Source organism: Protopterus annectens, chromosome 12.part0 (genome assembly GCF_019279795.1).
Source record: "Protopterus annectens isolate FY-2018-M chromosome 12.part0, PAN1.0, whole genome shotgun sequence".
NCBI classification, from domain to species: Eukaryota; Metazoa; Chordata; order Ceratodontiformes; family Protopteridae; genus Protopterus; species Protopterus annectens.
The window spans coordinates 853,321,804-853,343,435 of NC_056746.1; positions in this window are offsets into that span (position 1 = coordinate 853,321,804).

Below are 21,632 nucleotides of genomic sequence, written 5' to 3' on the forward strand. Positions count from 1 at the left end.
CCTCGATTGACTCTAAGCCCCCTCCAACTAGCAATGAGGAAATACTTATCTCCAAACTCCAACTCAATAACCATAAATCTATTTTTATTATTGCCGTCTATCTTCCCCCAGGGAATAACTCAAACAACCTAGAAAATATCCTGAATTGGCTATCAACCAACTATCCCCAAGAGACAATAGTACTCGGAGACTTCAATATAAATTGGAATAGCTGTACCTCAGAACAGCCCTCTACCCATCTTAATTTACATGGCTTTACTCAAACTATAAGCTCCCCCACAAGGACCAATAAACAGAACAACACTGAAAGCACCCTAGACTGGATACTAATAAATAGACATCACCTAAGCTATAAAGTAGGAACTCTCCCTGAGGATATAAGCGACCATGCTCTAACCTTCATAATCAGAGACAAGACTGATATCCAAAATCCAATTACCTATAGAGCAATGAGGAATAAAAAAAAATTTAACCCTGATATTTTCCAAAACAAACTTAGAGCATGCAACTGTGCACCCCTTAAAAGTCTACCCCTAGAGGAAGCAGTAATCTACTTTAACAGTAAATTTCTAAACATTCTCGACCTCCACGCTCCAATAAGGACCATTAAAATTAGAAACAAACCTGCCCCCTGGCTCTCAAAAGATACAAAACAAAAAATGCTACTTAGAAATAAAATCTGGACCTTATGGCGTACTACCAAAAACCATGAAGATCACATCAAGTTCAGACAGTTAAGAAATGACACAAAAAAATCAATACTGTTAGATAAAAGAAAGTACTACATACAACTCCAAAATACCCAGCAAAGTAAACCCCAAAATTTTGGGCAGGTATAAATACTCTCTTACACCCAGGTACTGTCACCCCCCCACCTGTAGGTGCAGACCAGGACAATCCAAAGGAAGTAGCAAGAACCTTTAACACCTTCTTCACTGAAACCATTCAGTCTCTTGCCAACCAACTATCTCCCAACAGCTCACCTCTAACATCCCATAATACTACCTTACCTCCCCCATTTCATCTCAAACCCATCTCTACATCCCTTATCCGTACCCTTCTGCAAAAACTCAAACCTACCACCATTGCTGCCGATCTCCTTCCTGCTGAATATCTACAGAAAGCAGCAGATGCAATAGCCTACCCAGTTTCCATTCTGATTAACAGAACAATCTCTGAAGGTGCAATTCCTATCACATGGAAGATTGCACATATTATCCCCCTTCATAAGGGTGGAAACTCTAGGGATCTATCCAATTACAGACCTATTGCCATACTTTCTCCTTTGGCCAAAATCATGGAGAAATGCATTCATATGCAACTGTTAAAACACCTTATAGACAACAACTTTCTAGCTAGCTGCCAACACGGTTTCAGGCCATTTCACAGTACTACTACTGCCCTTTTATCCTTCTCCAACTGTATAAATAAAAATCGCAATAACAACACTCTATCCTCAGCCCTCTTTATTGATCTCTCCAAAGCCTTCGACATGGTTAACCACAAACGTCTCATTAACACACTGAAAAACCTGTCCCTTGATACTCTTTCTATACAATGGTTTGAATCCTACTTAAGCAATAGGCAACAAGCAGTCATGTGGGGGAACAACCTATCTCCCCATCTCCCCATCTCACTAGGTGTCCCCCAAGGTTCTATACTTGGACCACTTCTATTCTCTGTCTTCATCAATGACCTGTACACTGTTATTCCTCAGGCCTCCTTAATACAATATGCTGATGACTCCACATTAATCTGCACAGCCCCAAATCCAGCAGACCTGCAATCTCTTACCCAAAAAGTGTTTAACACAGTTGAGGATTGGCTACAACATCAATGTATTATCCTAAATCCTAAAAAAACCAAACTTCTACTTTTTACTCCCACCCATAGACACACACCTCTAAACTTTACTGTCACTTCTAACAACGGAACTATCATATCCCCTGCCTCTAACACAAAACTCCTAGGGGTACTAATTGACAATAACCTTAACTTTGAAGCCCACATAAACAATACCATAAAAACAGTTAACAAAAAACTAGGCTCACTATATAGAATCAAATCCTTTCTTACCCCACTAGCAAGATCTACTATTGCCCAGACCCACTTAATCTCTACCCTTCTCTATGCCTCCCCTATATATACTAACCTCTCAAAAAACAATATGAACAAACTAGTAGTCTCCTACAACAATATTGCAAGATTTGCAACTGGCTCTACATTTAGGACCCACCACTGTATTAATTATAAAAATCTTGGTTAGCTAGAGTTACCTAACCTACTTCTACTTAATCAATTAATATTTGCCTATAAAATCCTGTATCAGCCTAGTAACACACCAATTCTTACCAACCTTATCATCCCCTACAGTAACCTTAATACCCTGCGCTCAGCTACTAAAATGCTAGTACTAGCACACAAAGCCAACAACAAGGCAGGGGACTCTCTATTCTCTAACACCGTTGGTAAATCCTGGAACTCTCTTCCCAGTGACCTAACCTCACTACCATCACTTACACAATTCAAAATCAGGCTTAAATCCTACCTTAAAACACATTGGCTATGCACCTGTCTTAACCCAGACTAACATCTCTTGTCTTCTCACTAAATTTCTAAATCTTAATGTCTGCATAATCTACCTGCATACTGGAATCCAGAAGCTTAACTTGTCTTTCAACTAATTTGGACTCTCTCTTATATCTTAATATCTCTCTTTGTCACTCTAGTATCTTATGTTAACACACCTCTTTCTAGTGTGTTCCTGTACTGTACATTTTACTTATTTTTTACCCAACTACTTATTTCAATATGTTCTTTTTTGCATAAAATAGCTTAATTGTATATAGTACTTCTATTTGTTAAACTTTGAATTTAGTTACTGTTTTTATTTGATTAACGTCAAACATTGTTTTGTACTCTCGAGGAGCTTTTCTCCCCGGGCCTCTGCTGAAAATGGATATGTATCCAGCTGGACTAGCCCGGTCAACAAATGTAAAATAAATAAAAATAAACAGTCCTCCCGTTACCAATCTGTCAACATGCATAACATATGGTACTCAACAGCATGCAGTTCAGCTATAGTCAATCCATGCTAGCAACAGTATACAACAGTGTGATGCATGGCCTGTGTTAGTAGGTGATGCTCCTTCCCCTGGAAAACACTGCACCCATATACACAGTAGTGCAGTGCACCTGTTCTGCACCCTGCCATGTACTGTGCACCAAACCTCACAGGTGTACAAACCATTGCTGAATGTGTATTACTGTGTCAGTTATGTCTGCTTTAATACTCACAGCCCCTATGTGTTTGAGTGACACATACTTGGATGATATGTGGACAGATGTCATTTGTGAATGCCTGATGTCTGGTTTACAGATCTCAGCATCAGCGCTGCATGTATGACCAATACGATACTATTACACTGACAACCGTCAGATCTTACCGTGGCTACGGGGAGTGTACACACTCTTATTGATATGATGCACTCTTCCTTGATCTGCCATGGGACCACTTCACAGCATGTACTAACAGTATATGAGCCTGATATGTGACATATGTCCTGTACATTCACATGCAGTGTCAAAGAAATGTGTTAGGTGTGCAGATGCTGACTGCGATGCCAACTCTCTCTCTCTCTCTCTCTCTCTCTCTCTCTCTCTTCAGTAAATGGATTGCGCTGCTTGGAATAGATTGCAGCATGGCTTTTGTAGGTGATGCACATGATCAGATTATGGCCTCTGCACAAATCAGTGTCCTCCACTTGCTAACTGCATGTAACATGCTGTATAGTACTTCCAATTGCCACTGTCATGGCAACCCACTACTATAAATTCCTGTATGGTGGACATCCTTCCTGTGTGTGGGCAGCAGTGTTACAGACAGCAGGTAGCAATACCTCTTACAAGAGAACTTGTACACTCAGGGCAGCTACATATTTGTATGAGGTTCCAGAACTACAGACAGAGTGTAAGTAGTGTTGCTGTATGCATTGTATAGCACCAGTGTTACAGGGTCTGTGTGTACATACTAGTTTAACATGGAATGCAGTCTGTCTGAATAGCTCTCAACTGTGGGCCTATCCACTTGATGGCCAGAGGTGTGCCTGTTATGTTTTGTCTGTCCACCACACATGTCTTGTGTCAGATATATCACTGGCAGTGTGTGTGTTGAGTGCTATCAGTACATGGCTACATCAATTTGTGTTTCTGACTTCATATTCCTGACTAAGGGTATGTTGCAGACTATCCTGTAACACCAGCAACTTGATTAGGGTATGACAACACTATTTCACATATGGCCCTGTGTTCCGGCCTCTGTCCTCCACCTACATACCAGGCTTTGTCCATATGACATGCTGTCAGGCATTGTTATGTAGTGACCTGTGAGTACGTCATGCTGCCATTCCTGCCTTCATTCCACTGCTGTTGTGGCCCCCACACATATTGTGGGGTTGGGTCCATATATGTGTGGGCTTCATCTGCACAATACATGTGTGCCCTTCTGCAGTCCAGAGGTCAGTGTATGTAACAGTGGTATATGCACCTGTATGTCAGTCTATGGGGGGATGCACTATAACTAACCTAGGCTGTTACAACATGGGAGGAATATCAGGAGTAGGTATCTGGATGTATATTACCATACAATTCACCTTGGGAAAATGCAGGCCTACTGCTTTCTGCCCTACAGACTGTTCTGTTTGTCAGTGTGATTGTAATGGTTTCAGTTATGCCTTGTTATGTAACAGATACATCCCATTGTTTCAGCTGAAGTCTTTTCCCCCTAGGGATTGCATACAGAGTGTAGATAGAGGCTGCTGGAGTATACATCTGCATTATGTAGCTTGTGGAGCTTGTGATGTCTCTCATTTGACCACTTTCCCTGCAAACGGGTTCTCTGTCAGTCCCCCACTTGCTGAATCCTTGGCCATTGACCGCATCTGCAGTGAAGAAACCAGCCACAAGGACTCAAGTGCTTTAAAAGGAAAATAAGTTACTTGACCACTGTCCCTGCGAATGGGTTATCTCTCAGTCCCCAACTTTCTGAATCCTTGGCCATTGACTGCATCTGCAGTGAAGAAACCAGCCACAAGGGCTCAAGGGCTTTAAAAAGGAAATAAGTTGCTTGACCACTGTCCCTGTGAACGGGTTCTCTCTCAGTACCCCACTTGCTGAATTCTTGGCCATTGACTGCATCAGCAGTGAAGAAACCAGCCACAAGGACTCAAGGGCTTTAAAAAGAAAATAAGTTACTTGACCACTGTCCTTGCGAACGGGTTCTCTCTCAGTCCCCCACTTGCTGAATTCTTGACCATTGACCGCATCAGCAGTGAAGATAAAAGCCACAAGGACGCAAGGGCTTTAATAAGAAAATAAGTTATTCTCTCCATCCTGAGATTCCTGTACCTGAGTAGGAGTTTGTGCCCTGCTTGCTGACCATGAACCATAACCTAAATCAATTCCAGCTGTCTCATCCCTAACACCAGGAATATAACCTAAATATCTCCCTGAACCGCAATTCCTCAAGGGACCAGAAACTCTCCATCCTGAGATTCCTGTACCTGAGTAGGAGTGTGTGCCCTGCTTGCTGATCACGAACCATAACCTAAATCAATTCCTGCTGTCTAACACCAGGAATAGAACCTAAATATCTCCCTGAACCACAATTCCTCAAGGAACCAGAAAGTATGTGTTCTGCTATAAATTGTCTGTAACAGCTATATAGTATAACTTAATGCCTTGTGTTTAATGAATGCCTTCTTGCCTGGATAGCCAGCAGTCTTACCCCTCATTACATTCTAGCCCCCACACTTTCCTTTCTGTATCTCCCTTAATTATCTCCAAGCTTGCCCCCCCCCCAGTCCCAGACCTGCTATCTACATTCAGGAGCTACTGCTGCAATATAGGGTTTATCCTCTAGATAGTGCCCTTTCCTAGTTTTACCTTCCTTTACACTGTTCCTGTCATCTTAGACCTTAGCTCACGAGCATCAATTTTATTTTCATGCTATACTGTGGTCCCACTACCCTTCCTAAGTCTCCGTTATACAATCTCCTACTCCTTCCACTACTACAACTACATTTATTTTCTCTTTACTTATCTCCACCCACACTCACCAACAGCAGTCAGCACTCCACTGATTGTTCTCACTCAGCTTCTTCCTTATCTTGGCTCCAACCCATTTCCACATCATTCCCCACTTCTCTTTGTTCGCTCCTGCCCATCACTGTCTCTCTTTCCAAGCCCTGTTTTTTCCTGCCTCCACTTCTCCTTGTTCCCTTACCTCACCCTCCTTATTCCAGTCTGCCTACTATAGAAACTAATTTCTTTCTAGCTGTCCCATCACTGTCTCTCTTTCCAAGCCTTGTTTTCACTGCCTTGACTTCTCCCAGTTCCCTTACCTCACCCCCCCTTATTCTAGTCTGCCTACTAAAGAAACTAATTCCTTTCTAGCTTTCTTACCTATCGCAGAGCAGTATCCTTTTCCGGTTTGTACCTGCTCTCGCTTACCACTCTCCTCCCCTTTCTAACTTATATGCTCTCCAATCCCATAAATGTACCCTGCCCTATGAGGCGCCATCTTTAATCCCCTTGATACCTCCTGGCTGCTGTGCGTCTCGGCCCCGGTGTCCACACCCACAGTAAGTATCGTACTGCAACGATATACAGACTTCTGAGCTGTATTTTATCAAAATAAGCATGGTCAATTTGAACATACAAATGCTCTACTAGATTGATTTATGCATGCGGGACTTATTTCATTGTACTATTTGTATCTTGTGTGCACATGGAACTTCAACACGCTATTTGTTGCCCTATAAGATTTTTGTTACTGTTACTTTATGTGACCTGGTTCTATTTGAACCAGGAATGCTATTTTATTAACCTGCAAGACTTTCGCTGTTACATTAATGCGACCTGGTTCTTTTTTAATGGAAAACACCAATTTGGCTTAGTGCTTTACATAAGTGTTTACTAGCCTGGTTTGTATAGAATTAGCCAAATTAACTTAGCGCTAAATCTATACAGTACATACTGATGCAATTTAACAAATAAAAACAAGTGAGGTTAGCCTATGATAAATGTGATGTATATTTGGTCTCTGTGAATGGATAAAGCCATTGTAGACCAGCGTTGAGTTACCGAGTGTGTTTATACGTGGAATTGGAGGTTTTTACAATGGATCTGCCAGTTGTTAGGTAGCGTGTTAAATACAGAAAGCATACATGCTGCTTACATGCTGAAAGTGGTTTTACTAGTAAGGAAACAGCCAATTTAGATGGCATATAGCAATCTGAATGAACTTTGCTGATCTAGTTTTGCCGCCCTTGCGTTTAACAACTGTAGCAACATGGTAGGAGTGTAGAACGTTCTCCCAGCCTAATTCTAGTACCCAATTCAGCACCTGTACAAAACAAGCATGTCTGTAGCCTTTTCACTGTTGGAAAACTAAATGTTAAGCTCCTTACTAGCCCCAGAATGTTAGCGTTTTAAAGAACAGCCTACAAGTCGGCAGTTGATATAGTTCATGGCCCTCTGAGTACTGTATAACACTGAATCTACCTGGCTTTATCTGTACTGTTTAACACCTTATTGGTTACCCAGATTACTTCAATGATTCCTCTTGTTTTTTCCTTGTAAAACAGTCAATATACCTGGCTTATGTGCTTGTGTTCCCTACCAAGAATTGTAATTTTACCCAATTAAGAGTCCTTATGCTACATTAACTATGTTATGGCATATAATCTGTATGACAGCATTATAGCACTGTTATACCCTTACCTAGATAACTATTAAACCAGTGTGATTGGGCTGTTCCATTATTAGCTCTATATTCCTGTTCTAATGGCCTAAATACTAGCAGACAACATAGATTAACAGGCTTATTTAGTTCTATACTTCCTAGAAAATGCTAATATGATTTTAGACTGCATTTATATATATTTCTAATCTGCTTAGCACCAATGTTAGCTGCACACTTATTCATATACTTTTTTTTCGTCACCTTATGTCTTTTTTTGTCTCTCACTTTATGAACTCAGCTTTCCATCCTGAGATTCCTGTAACTGAGTAGGAGTTTGTGCCTTGCTTTCTGACCACGAACCATAACCTAAATCAATTCCATCTGTCTCATCCCTAACACCAGGAATAGAACCTAAATATCTCCCTGAACCACAATTCCTCAAGGGACCAGAAATTATGTGTTCTGCTATAAATTGTCTGTAACAGCTATATAGTATAACGTAATACCTTGTGTTTAAGAATGCCTTCTTGCCTGGATAGCCAGCAGCCTTACCCTTCATTACTTTCTAGCCCCCACACTTTCCTTCCTGTATCCCCATTGATTATCTTCAAGCTTATCCCCCCAGTCCCAGATCTGCTATCTACATTCAGGAGCTACTGCTGCAATATAGGGTTTGTACTCTAGATAGTGCCCTTTCCTAGTTTTACCTTCCTTTACACTGTTCCTGTTGTCTTAGTCCTTAGCTCACAAGCATCAATTTTATTTGTATGCTATACTGTTGTCCCACTCTACCCTTCCTAAGTATTCGTTATACAATCTACTACTCCCTCCACTATTACAACTACGTTTCTTTTCTCTTTACTTATCTCCACCCACACTCACCGACAGCAGTCAGCACTCCACTGATTGTTCTCACTCAGCTTCTTCCTTTTCTTGGCTCTACCCGCTCCGTTCGCCCTGCGGGCTCACTCCGCTCCCCTTCCCTACCCCCAATTCCCACCCACCCCCAGAGGTACTAAACTTATACTTCCTTATCTACACCCTCTCTCCCAACCATCCAATCTAATACTTCAACCAATTTATATAATTTAACCACACCCCACCTATTTTACATTTCCCTCACCTCCAACATCCAATACCTCCTCCTAAACCTCTTAAGGCTATTCACTCCTTATCACTGCTCCCACACAAAGAACTTTATAAAACCCTTACTTTCCTTTGTCTTTCTTACCCAGTTTCCTGCTATAGCTATATAAGAAACTCTTTAAAATATGTCTTCAACAACTAAACATATCCTAACCAAATTTTTAATACTATTTACTCTCATATCTACTCTCACCTCTGCCTATCTCTTCACCTCCATTAATAAAGTTAATCATGACTACTTCAACTACTCTCCTAAACAAACAGATAGCCACAACTACACCTTTACCCATTTTCAAATAAACACCACATCCACACCCTGCTACCTACTAGCCAAGTATCATCGACTTACTCATATTAAATTCAATAACACAACTGTAAAAAAAAACTAAAATATCTAACCAGCTTCCTCAACTACCCATTTTCTGCCCTAAAAACTCCCATTTTTAAATATGGTGACATCCACCCCAACCCAGGCCCAACAGACATCCCAAATTTTACAACTCCTTCTACCAGTCCCCCCACCCTAACTACCCAAACCTGGCTCTCAAATTCTTTACTTTTAGGTCATCTTAATATCCGCAGTATAAATAATAAAATTGCCCATCTCCATGCCCTCCTTGATACTTATTCCTTTCATATCCTCTGCCTCACAGAAACCTGGTTAAAACCTGTAATGAAAGATAATTAAATAATCCCCCCAGGTTACAACATATTGAGACTCGACCACATAAAATGTAGGGGTGGCGGAGTAGCACTACTGTATAAATCCACCCTTCAGATCTCCGCCATATCTTATAACCTACCTCAGGATAGCAAGGCTGAAGTTCTTATCTCTCGACTTCAACTAAATGCTTCCAAACCCTATATATTATCTGCATCTACCTGCCCCCTGGTAATAATATCTCTACAACAGAAGACATTCTAAGCTGGGTATCAACTTCTTACCCACAAGAAACCATTATACTTGGTGATTTTAATACTGACTGGAAATGTGTAAACACAGATAATCCTTCATCACATATTAATCTTCATGGCTTTAGTCAAACTATTACCACCACCACTAGACTTAACAAACCCAACAACAAAGAGAGTATCTTAGATTGGATACTCATTAATAAACAACAACAGATTTACAAGGTAGGAACTCTACCAGATGACTTAAGTGATCATATGTTAACTTACATTATAAGACAAAAGAATGACATCCCTAATACCCCTACTTACAAGATCTCTCGAACCAACAAACATTTTAACCCTGTATTATTCCAAAATGAACTTAATGCCTGTAACTGGTACCCACTAAAAACTCTCCCTCTTGAGCAGGATGTTAAATATTTCAACTCTAAATTCTTAACTATCCTTGATAAGCATACTCCTCAATATTCTATCAGAATGAAGTCCAAACCTGCCCCCTTGCTTTCAAAAGAAACTAGACAATTCATATTGCTTAGGAATAAATCTTGGGCCAAGTGGAAAGCATCCAAAAATATCTCAGAGAAACAAACATTTAGACAGCTAAGGAATACTACTAAAAAGCTATACTGACTGATAAAAAAAACCTACTATTGTAAACTACAGCAATCCCACCATAACAATCCACAAAAATTCTGGTCTAGCATTAATAGATTCCTTCACCCAGGGCACTTCAGTACACCACCCCCTCTAGGGGGCTGATAACAATACCTCCCTTCAAACTGCCAGTGCCTTCAATACCTTCTTCACCGACACCATAAAATCTCCCTGTCAACTGTCCACAAACAACTCTAATCTCCAAACCTCTTTACCTAATGCTCTCCCAACATTCCAAATACAGCCCATCGCTACCTCGTACATCCAAAAACGTATACATAAACTTAAGCCATGTACCCCCTCTGCAGACCAAATACCATTTGAATACCTGCAAAAAGCAGCCAAAGCAGTTGCTTATCCTGTATCCATCCTAATAAACAGAACCATAAATGAAGGAACCATCCCAGATATCTGGAAAATCTCCCACATTATCCCTCTACATAAAGGCGGAAACTCCAATGAGTATTCCAACTACAGACCTATAGCTCTCTTATCACCCTTAGCAAAAGTTATGGACAAATGTATTCACCATCAACTAATTAACCACCTAACCCAACATAATATACTAGCTAACTGTCAACATGACTTCAGGCCATTTCATAGTACCACCACAGCCCTCCTATATTTCACTGACTCTATCAATAAAAACTGTAACAACAACATCCTCTCATCTGCACTCTTTATTGATCTGCCAAAAGCCTTTGACATCGTCAACCACCCCCTACTCCTAAAACTCTTGAATCCCTTGCTCTTTACACCAGTGTTGTTCTCTGGTTTAAGTCCTACCTTAACAATAGGCAACAAGCAGTCCTTTGGGAGAATAAACTATCTTCCCACCTGCCAGTCTCCCTTGGAGTCCCTCAGGCCTCCATTCTCGGTCCACTTCTATTCTCAGTATTCATCAATGACCTTTACTTAACAATCCGTCAAGCTACCTGCATACAATATGCAGATGATTCCATGCTCATATGTTCTGCCAACTCCACATCTGAACTACAATCCCTAACTCAGACAGTATTCAACTCAGTCGCGGCATGGTTCCTAAAGCATTTCCTCCTTTTGAATGCCAAAAAAAAAACAAGCTCTTACTCTTCACACGTAACAGTAAGTCCCCCCCCCCGATCAATTTCTCAATCAAATCAAATAATGGCACCATTATAACACCAGACTCTACCACCAAATTATTAGGAATCTTAATTGACAATAATCTTACATTTGACAATCATATAAATAACACTATAAAAATTGTAACTAGAAAATTGGGCTCCCTATATAGAATAAAACCATTCTTAACACCAACAGCCAGAACTACAATTGCCCACTCCCATCTAATATCCACTCTTATTTACTTATTTTTATTTATATTTGTTGACCGGGAGTGTCCGACTTGATGTAGGTCCATTTTCAGAGGAGGCCCGGGGAGAAAAGCTCCACAGTTAAAATAAACAGACAGTAGTTACATTGGATTACATAGCGATTAACAATTTACATAGCAATTACTTACAACATATTTACAGATGAAGAACATAGTACATCAGTAGACAACTAGAATCTTTATCTGTGAAGTACATAACAGACATTAACAAATGTTACAAGAAGAAGTTCCTGCTGTATAATAAGTACTGGCTTATGAGCATCTCAGCTTGCTATAATCAAGGTAGTTAGTGGCGTGGAAAGAAAAGTAGTGGTTGGATGGGGAGGGTGATATTAGAGTGGGAGTTGCAAGGGCATAGCCAGCATGTTTTTAGGTGTGCTTTTAGTAAAGTTTTGAAGTGGGTGCATGGTGGTATGGACTGGTAATTGTGGGTGGGAGGGAGTTCCATAATTTCATATCTTCTTTATGCTTCCCCCATATATACTAACCTAAAGAAAAATAATCTCACTAAACTAACTCCTATATTAATATTGCCAAGTTTGCCACTGGGAACCCATGCAGAACTCACCACTGTCTGAACCTAAAGCAGCTTGACTGGCTTGAACTAAAAAACATTCTGAAACTTTCCCAACTTACCATTGTTCATAGGATATTCTACCAACCTAACAACGCACTGATACTCTCTAACCTTATTACCCCCTATGCAAACCTCAATTCCTTACGCTCTTCCACTAAACTACTGGCTAGCATTACCAAGTCTAATAACTTGGCAGGTGACTCCTTGTTTTCTAATACTGCTGGAAAATATTGGAACATGTTGCCATCAGATCTAACAGTACTTCCCTTCTCAAGCAATATCTTAAAACACACTGGTTATGCCCTTGCTGTTACCCTGACTAATTGTCTGCATTCTCTTTTGACATTTTGTCTATCCTGCCTCCCCTCACCTTTTTAACACTACTTACCCCTGGGTAGCAGTAACAGTTTTAAATTATTGTTGCAAATAGGATATGAAATAACTGTGAACATATTGTAAACAACCTCACATATCTTAATGTAAGAGTATCTTATTCCTTTCAAAGTTTTTGTATTTCTTAATTAGCATACTTCTCTTTAGCTAAGGCTCTCTAATTATTTTTAACTAATGTTTTTCTTTATATTTGTGTAAATAATTATTTTTGAATATGGTGTTTGCTTAAATAGCATGACTTTGTAACTACTGTTCTCTCTTTTATTTCTGTATTACATTTTTTATTATTTTTCTCTTATAATTGTGCATTATAAACTTTTAAATGTTACTGTGAAGCTTTTCTCCCCAGACCTCTGCTGAAAATGGAAATATATCCAGTTGGACTAGCCTGGTTAACAAATGTAAAATAAAAATAAATAAATAAAATACTTACTGTTGATTGATTGTTATCCTGTGGCCCAGTCCGTCTTTACTGTTGTACTACTTGAAGGCCTTGCCCTGGACAGCAACATATGTTAAGCTGTCGAGAATACTGTGTTAATTGATCTGTTTTGAGTTGCATTAGTCTGTTTATATGTATTTCTAAGTCTAAACAGGTATATGACATGTCATATACAACTGTAATAGTACACAAATAAAGCTTTATCATATATGCAAACGTGTGTGGTGTTATATCCTTTGACCTCCCTGTGTGCACCCTCTAAATATGTTTCTTCCTATACATATCTGTGAGTGTGTATGTCTAGTTACATATATATCTATGTATATGTATATGTATGTATGTATATATATATATATATATATATATATATATATATGTGTATCTGCATATATGTGTGTGTGTGTGTGTGTGTGTGTGTGTGTGTGTGTGTGTGTGTGTGTGTGTGTGTGTGTGTGTATGTATCTTAGGAATATTTATTGCTTCCACATTGTACATTCCCTATGGTAGCCAGACTGTATTGCATGATATGTTATTGATACCAGCCTGACATCATACAAGTGGGATGGATTACTGTTAACATCTTGTGCCCACGTTATGTCGGGTCCTGGTTATGGGACTTGCAACAGTTGGTATTGTATTGCAGGGCAGACCTGTTTGGCTGTGTGTGTGTGGGGGTAATAGCAATACGTACAAGACGTATGTAGCTTGGGTCCCCTCACCCCAATTAATGGTGCCTGCAGTCATACATGTATTTGTTATGTTCCCTTTTATATCTATAGCTATATATCTGTATATATGTATATATATATATATATATATATATATATATATATATATATATACACTTACATAAATACATTGCTCTATATATGTAGACATATATATCTATAGACGTATGCATATGCATGTGTGTGTGTATATATATGTATATATATATATATATATATATATATATATATATATATATATATATATTTATTTATTTATTTAGAAATATTTATATAACTATTTAGATAGAAATATATATATACACACACATGTGCTGTTGTAACCTGATAGTAACTTTTTTGCTGACTGTAATGGGACTTTGTTACATTTTATTCACTGAGGAGCTTTTCTCCCCGGGTCTCTGCCAAAAAAGAGCCAAAATCTTAGTCAGACTAACATGGGTAACACAGGTAAAATAAATAAATACATAAATAAATATATACATTTACATGTTTAAATATATTTCCTGTACTGTTGAATGACTGTGCTGGATGATATGTTTGTAAAACCATCAGGGTTATTTATATCTGATATGGGTTAGTGGCAAATCGCATTGGCTGTGGTGTGCAAGGTCCTGGTTTTGAACCTTGCAGAGGCTGTTTATTTTGTTGCTAGGCAGAACAAGGGCCATTGGATACAAAGTGATTAAGGCACTTTTAAGCAGTTATAAGAGGGTTTGCACTGGTTTGAGCGAAGGTAAGCATTGCTAACTTCCGGTTAGAGTTTCTTATACTCAGCTTCTAAATTGATTAACCTGTGTAGACATTGCTTACAAACAAGCTTAAACCCACTTACTGCTGCTTAAAAGTGCTTACTCCCGCTTACCCCCACGCTAATTTCTTTAAAAGAAATGAAAACGGGTTGATAGAAAAGTGGTGAAAAAGGAGCACAAAGAGGGAAAGACAGTAGGCAAAATAGCTAGGGATGTGCAGGAATGGTGTAGGGAAGGTCCATAGCTGCCCATTTCTTCTACAGCAACAGCTTTGCATATACATTGAATTTGGAGATAGATTTGGACACTCATAACCCTGAAAGAGTGGTGAGGACAACAATAATATGTTGTTAAGCCAATTATACCAGACTGGATATGTGTGCAAAATGGACAGCTATGTATGGGGCAAGATTTTCTTTTTTGGGAACAGATTGCCCTTTTTTTTTCAGGTGAGAGTGGGATGTTAAGGAGGGATAGTAGGTATATTTGGAGAGGTAGCTTGGGTAGGTTAACAGACAAGACAAACAAGATGTATACAGGGGTGGTATATGACATGTGGGGGGTAAACACCTTGATGGGGAGGGGTGTTGGGAAATCAGAAGCCCATGAGTCCCCTAGTGGAAGCAGTGGGACGACTAAGGTCCCCACCCATGGGCAGTCACCACTGCACCTTCACAGCCTCAAAGGTGGCTGTGCTTGGAGCTGAGTAGGAGGGCCAGTCTGACCCTCTAGTTGTGACACACGGCCCTCAAGCTGGCGTAGCAAATCTCTGATCTTCCTGCGGAGCTCGCTGCGCACCATGACCCGAACCTGGTGATGGGTGACAGGTTCCTGTCCATGCCCACTCCCAGGGGGGGTGAGCCCCATCCCCTGAGGCGGTTCCACCCAAAGGTGGTGCAGGACCAACGGACAAAGAGGTCTCGGGTTGGACCCCAGATGTGCTGGTGCCTAGTGCCACGGCCAGCTGAGGTGGGACAGTTGGGTCCGCCGGGACCGACCTTCCCAAACATGCTATGGTGTTTAAAATTTATCAACATATGTGGGTTAGTAATAGTCAACACATTCCAGGATTAGGTATAACAGCATGCAGAGATATTTCCAATAATCCAAACACCAGCTATGGAACAGTTGTATAGCAAATAGAACACATGCATATATGGAACCACAGTGGTCAGTACAACAGCATGCAGATACATTGATAGTAGCATGCCACCAATGTGGGAGACTTTCAACATAGCACATGCATAGAAACAAATTTAAATAATTACCAAACAATAGGACATATGTCCCAACAGTAGAGTTAAGTCAGCACATACCAATTGAGTTGTGTATTTAGTTTATTGTTGCAGATATGGAGGGGGGAGAGAAAGGTGTCAATTAACAACTAGTATATTCCTGTAGTTCGCATTACTTTCCTAGTCAGTGCTCTGATCTGTACCTTACAAGTATTACTCGACTACCCTATTGCCTTAGTTTGGACAGTGATATGGCCGTCAACAGCTATATACATGAACTGGTTTTACCTGCAGTATACACCTCTTACCTGGTATACCTGTGGAGGTATTGCTTGTTAACACTACCAAACTTTTTCTACACATACTCCCAGATTCCAGGTTGATGTCATCCACATACCTGTCCATCTCTTTTTGCACACAGTCTGGGCATGTCTTAACCACATGCAGGTGAACCGGGACATATTTCATCTATTGCCCTCTTAAACCTTTAGTGACTTGTACAATGACAGGTTTGTTTTATTTGACATTTTCCAAATATGTACAGATCTGACAATCAGTTATATGACATGAAATGCTACCTACATGGCAGAAATTAGCACACTGATATGGCAGGGGGCAGGATAACAGCCAGCAGATATGGGCCAAATAACTGGATATTCTGGAAATTTCTGTACACTTGTGGGGTATGTTTCTGCATACAGCTTACTACCACTCCCAGGATTCGAACTATGGCTGTGTCTGCTAAAAATAAAACACTGTCCATCACAGCTGAGTGTGCTATATATGTATTGCTGTGTATCTCTTGTCTGATGTATGTCAATAATTCTCCTGTGGTTTTACATTCTGACCTTGTAATTACAACACTCTTATACAGGATTTCCTAGACAGCTGTATTATGTAGTTCAGTGTGGGTGACAGGGGTGAGTTATACCTTATCATTCTGAGCAACTGCAACACTAACAATGCCATACAATAACAGAGTAAACAGTACCAGTACAGGATATCAATATTTTATTTTAGGCACAGTGTTCGTATCTGACAGACCTGTGGGAGCAATGTTTGTTAGCACTATCTGCATGTTGCCACATAAATTACCAGTTTTCACATTAGTATTATGCACACACATCTCACTCTGTTACTGTACACACTCTGGTCACAGCTTGACAACATGGGGGTGGAGATGGGACATACTTGGCTACATACTTTCATAACATTTTGGGTGGTTGCTAGAGTGACAGGTTTGTTGTTATAGATGTCTGACAATCAGCTGTATGTCTTGTTTGCTGCCTAAACATCTGAGATCATCCCACTAATTTGGCAGGGGGACAGGGTGACAGGCAGCAGCTGTGGGCCAATTTACTGGACATTCTGGACACTTGCGGGGTATGATTCTGCATGCAGCCTACTACCACTCCCAGGATTCGAACCATGGCTCTGTGCACAAAAAATACAACAGTTCATGTCACAGTTGAGTGTGCTATTTGGGTTTTGTTATTTGTTTTTTTCAGTGTTTTCTGTCTAAGTCTCTCTCAGTTGTACTATTTGACCTCTTGGGATTGCAACAGTCATATAAAGACATTTCTATACAATTCATTTATGTAGCACAGCATGGGTAACAGTGCTTACTACAACAGTACTATTAAGTGATTGCAACTCTACATTACCATATGATACCAGAGTGAACACAAGCAGTCCAGCAGTCAGAAATTAATTGTCAGGCTATTATGCTTTTATTTATGTACAACCTATATGAGACTCTCCGGCCCTATTCTCTGGTGTATGCAGTACATGCCTTAAACAATACAGGTTTTATATGGGCAATTAACTTACTACTACTTTTAGATTTATTTCCTATGACAGTACATGCAAGAGTATTACTAACCTGCCTCAAGTCGCAACCACTGCCGTCTACAGCCATAGGCTTCCTGGTTCACAGCCCGCTCATCTGCTGCTGTGAAAGACATAAGAGGAATATTTAGCCATACCTATCCATAATATACATGAGCTGGCAATTATTAAACAGGTAGTGGACTGATACTTACACACAGCTGGGACATCCCCTATCTTCCTAGCCTCTTGGATCCACTGATCCAAGAGATCCCCCTTTCTCTGCTTCAGGTCAGCATAGTGATGCCTGACCTGCTCACCAGTTCAGGGTATGCCAGGGGCACTGGTGAGGTCACAGGTGAGATGGTCCCAGGCTTCCGCCTTGTATTGGGAACCCTGGTACTGGCCCTGCAGCAGTCTCTGGTAATGGTCATTCACAAGGACTTCTGCCATGACTTTGGACTCCTGGATGCCACAGCACTATGTCCGAAAATGCACACCCTCTCCCATTACAGAAATAGTGTCTACAAGGGGAAGCTACACCCAGTTATGAGATGTATTCACGCCTATTGGGTTTAAATAGGGCCGGTTTCCTGCACATTGCATTGATGGGACGGTTTTGGAAATGCTAAGCTATGGGCAAACCTGCTTACCTAAGGTTGGCATTGCTTAAAGGGGTATACCAATGGGCAGACAGAGTTAGCTGGCCTACACATTGCTAACATCTACTAAGCTAGGCTGTGCAATGCTTAGCATTGTTTAATATTTAATTTGCATTATATTTGCATTGTCGCATTGATTTATTATTAATTACATGTTATATATGTGTCTGGTATCCATGATTCATATGTACGTGCACTGTATGGGGTCCTTGTGTTTATTAGGGGATTTCAACACTTTATTACAATGTCACCTCACAGCTGGGCTTAATGCAGTACTCCAGTTCACATATTTATGTCCTGTAGTAGGTTATACAATATAAAACTGTATACAGAGTCCTTTCATATGTTCAGTTTGTATTTCCTATAGTGAGGATCTGTTTGGTGATACCTCAATCTTATGTAGTGCTGTGATGGCTTAGTGGTTAACTACTGTGACTATAGGGTCCTGGGTTCAAAACCTGATAAGGCTGTGCATTTTGTTTCTGACCAGAACAGTGTCTGATGCATACAGATTGATTAAGGAACATTTAAGCAATTGTAAGTGGGTTTGCGTGGGTTTGCGTAAAGGTAAGCAATGCTAACTTCTGGTTAAATATGATTACAGAATGTTAGCTTCAGTATTGCTTAACCTGTGAGTTCATTGCTTACCCCCATGCAAACAGGTTTAAACCCACTTACTACTGCTTAAATATGCTTTCTCTTGCTTAATACTACATACTCCTGCTTACGACCACACTAATTTAGACAGTAATGTCTAATGGTTCTTGGGAAAGTGGTGGATTTGGAAACTGTATGGATTTATCATTCATTACACATTTTACCTTCTGCTGCGGTGGTGGTGCTGCGGTAGCATTGTCGCCTCACAGTAAGACATTGCCCTGTTCGATTCTCAGCTAGAGCGTCTTCTGTGTGGAGACATGCATGAATGGGCGTAACTTCATTGAAGGTTGTGCATCAGAGCTGGCAACTCGGCACGTAAAAATCTACTGCCAATCATTAGCGGACCGGAGCTCTGCTGTGGCGACCCCTAACCAGGAAAAGCCGAAAGACACAACAACAACAATAACACATTTTACCTTCCATTTGAATCCATGATTCCTGTGTACATATACTGTATGGGACACTTGTGATTATCTGTGGACTTTACAACATTATGACAATGACACTTCACATCTGCATTTAATGCAGTACTTGAGTTCATAAATATATGTTATGTCGTAAGTTATGCAAAAAAATCAATTGATCATAAAGTGATTTGACATGGAAAATGGATTGTACTGGAGTGGGACTCGAACTAGAAATGACTGCTCGTAAGGTGAATTTTCTGCTCACTACACTATTGCTGTACTGCTTCATTTGCATATATCTTGCTTTTTACTTCCTTGTGCCATTTAAGCTGCATTAACTGTAGTTAAGCGATGGGCAAACCTGTGCACCTATGGTTAAATTTAATCTGTTTTATATAAAAAAAAAAAAAAAAAAAAAAAAAAAAAAACTTCTTTATATTTAATGTTTTAACTATTGCTCTTGTAAACTTGGGGGTGTTGCTGGCGGTATGCGAACACCTATGAGCAGTCTCGCACATTCTTATTCATAAAGTGCTGTTCTTCATTGCAGGGGCATGTATATTCTGAGAGCTCTGCTCTCAGACATGCCCCCTGCACTCTTACACGCTCCATGTCAGTTTAGGAGCTCAGGCAGCACACCTTCATTAATATGCATGGTGTGCTGCTGTCCTGCTCCTAAACGGACGCTTCCATGCAGGACTAAGCTAGTCTTGCACGGAAAGATAGTGAATCTGGGGGCATATCTTTGTGAAATCAATGAAATGGCATAGTTTTTCTTTGAGACCTTTTCCAACACTATTTAATTAAATGTTGGCAGAAACTAACCTTAGTTCTGACACCTCTGATACCCTGTTCAAAGTATCCTTCCATCTGAGGTGACCCCATTTATTATTACCATCTGTTTCCTGTATCTCCACTGGAGACTCACTCTAAAATGTCTAATTTATTCAAATAATGTTTTATGAGGTATTAAGTGAAATTTATGTATGGGTTTGTGTGTTTCCATTTATCTACTTCGAAGCTCAAAATAGGCATAATAAAAATAAAAAAAAATAAAAAAATGTTTTATTCTTCTATATTTTTATATAGAATTTATAATATAACTCTCTGTTATAATTATAGCTGTTTAAAACTGTTTTTGATGTCATCATTATTGCTGCATAGGACTGTCTCTATGCTTTTTCTTACATTGTATGTTATTTCCTGGAGCTTTTCTCCCCGGGCCTCTACTGAAAATGGACATATATCCAGTTAGACTAGCCCAGTCAACAAATGTAAAATAAAATAAAATAAAATAAAATAAAATAAATAAATAAATAATCCATTTCACTGTAAATCTGAGGAGACAAGTTCCACTAAATTAATATCATAAAGAAGCAATAGACAGGCATATAATTTTTGAGTTATAAACTTTCAACTCCATATAGACAGAATAGTTCAAGCATTTTTTTATTGCTGATAATCTGTCAGTGAAAACTGTACACTTCTTTAATTATAAGCATGCAATACAATACCATTGAAAATGCATCCATTAACATTAGGAACATAGGAATAATGCTAGGCAAGAAATCACAAGGACCATAAGATGCCCAGCCATATTCATCTTTCAGTAGACATCCTTAAAAGTTCATACCTAAATATTCAAAAACTAAACAGTGCTAACCTCCTAAATTGAGCAGGACCTTACATGATAAGTCTGTCATAACATTGTGTCTACCCATCCAGTCATCAAGACTAGCCTTAAAGGTAGTCAAAGCAGTGCTTTGTTTGACCTATAATGATATCTTATTCCATAAGCTAGGAATATGTTGACTTAGAAACCTATCTCTCTGGCAAATCTTGTTCATTTTTTGGTGTAGATTGAGGTCCCAAGTACAGGTATTTGTAGAGTCACTGGTTTGGCAAAGAAACAAGAATTCAAATAGGACCGGGTCTTTCATGGCTTGAAAAGTGAGACACAAGTCACCTTGAGCAGTCTGTCGGATACTGAGTATAAGGACAGGAGTATTAATCTACTGGGATAGTTGAAGGATTTAAGGCCTTTAATTTTCTTGGTAAGGTATCTTTGGGGCCTTTCTAGCATACCAAAGCAGTCATTGTATTAGACGATGAGTC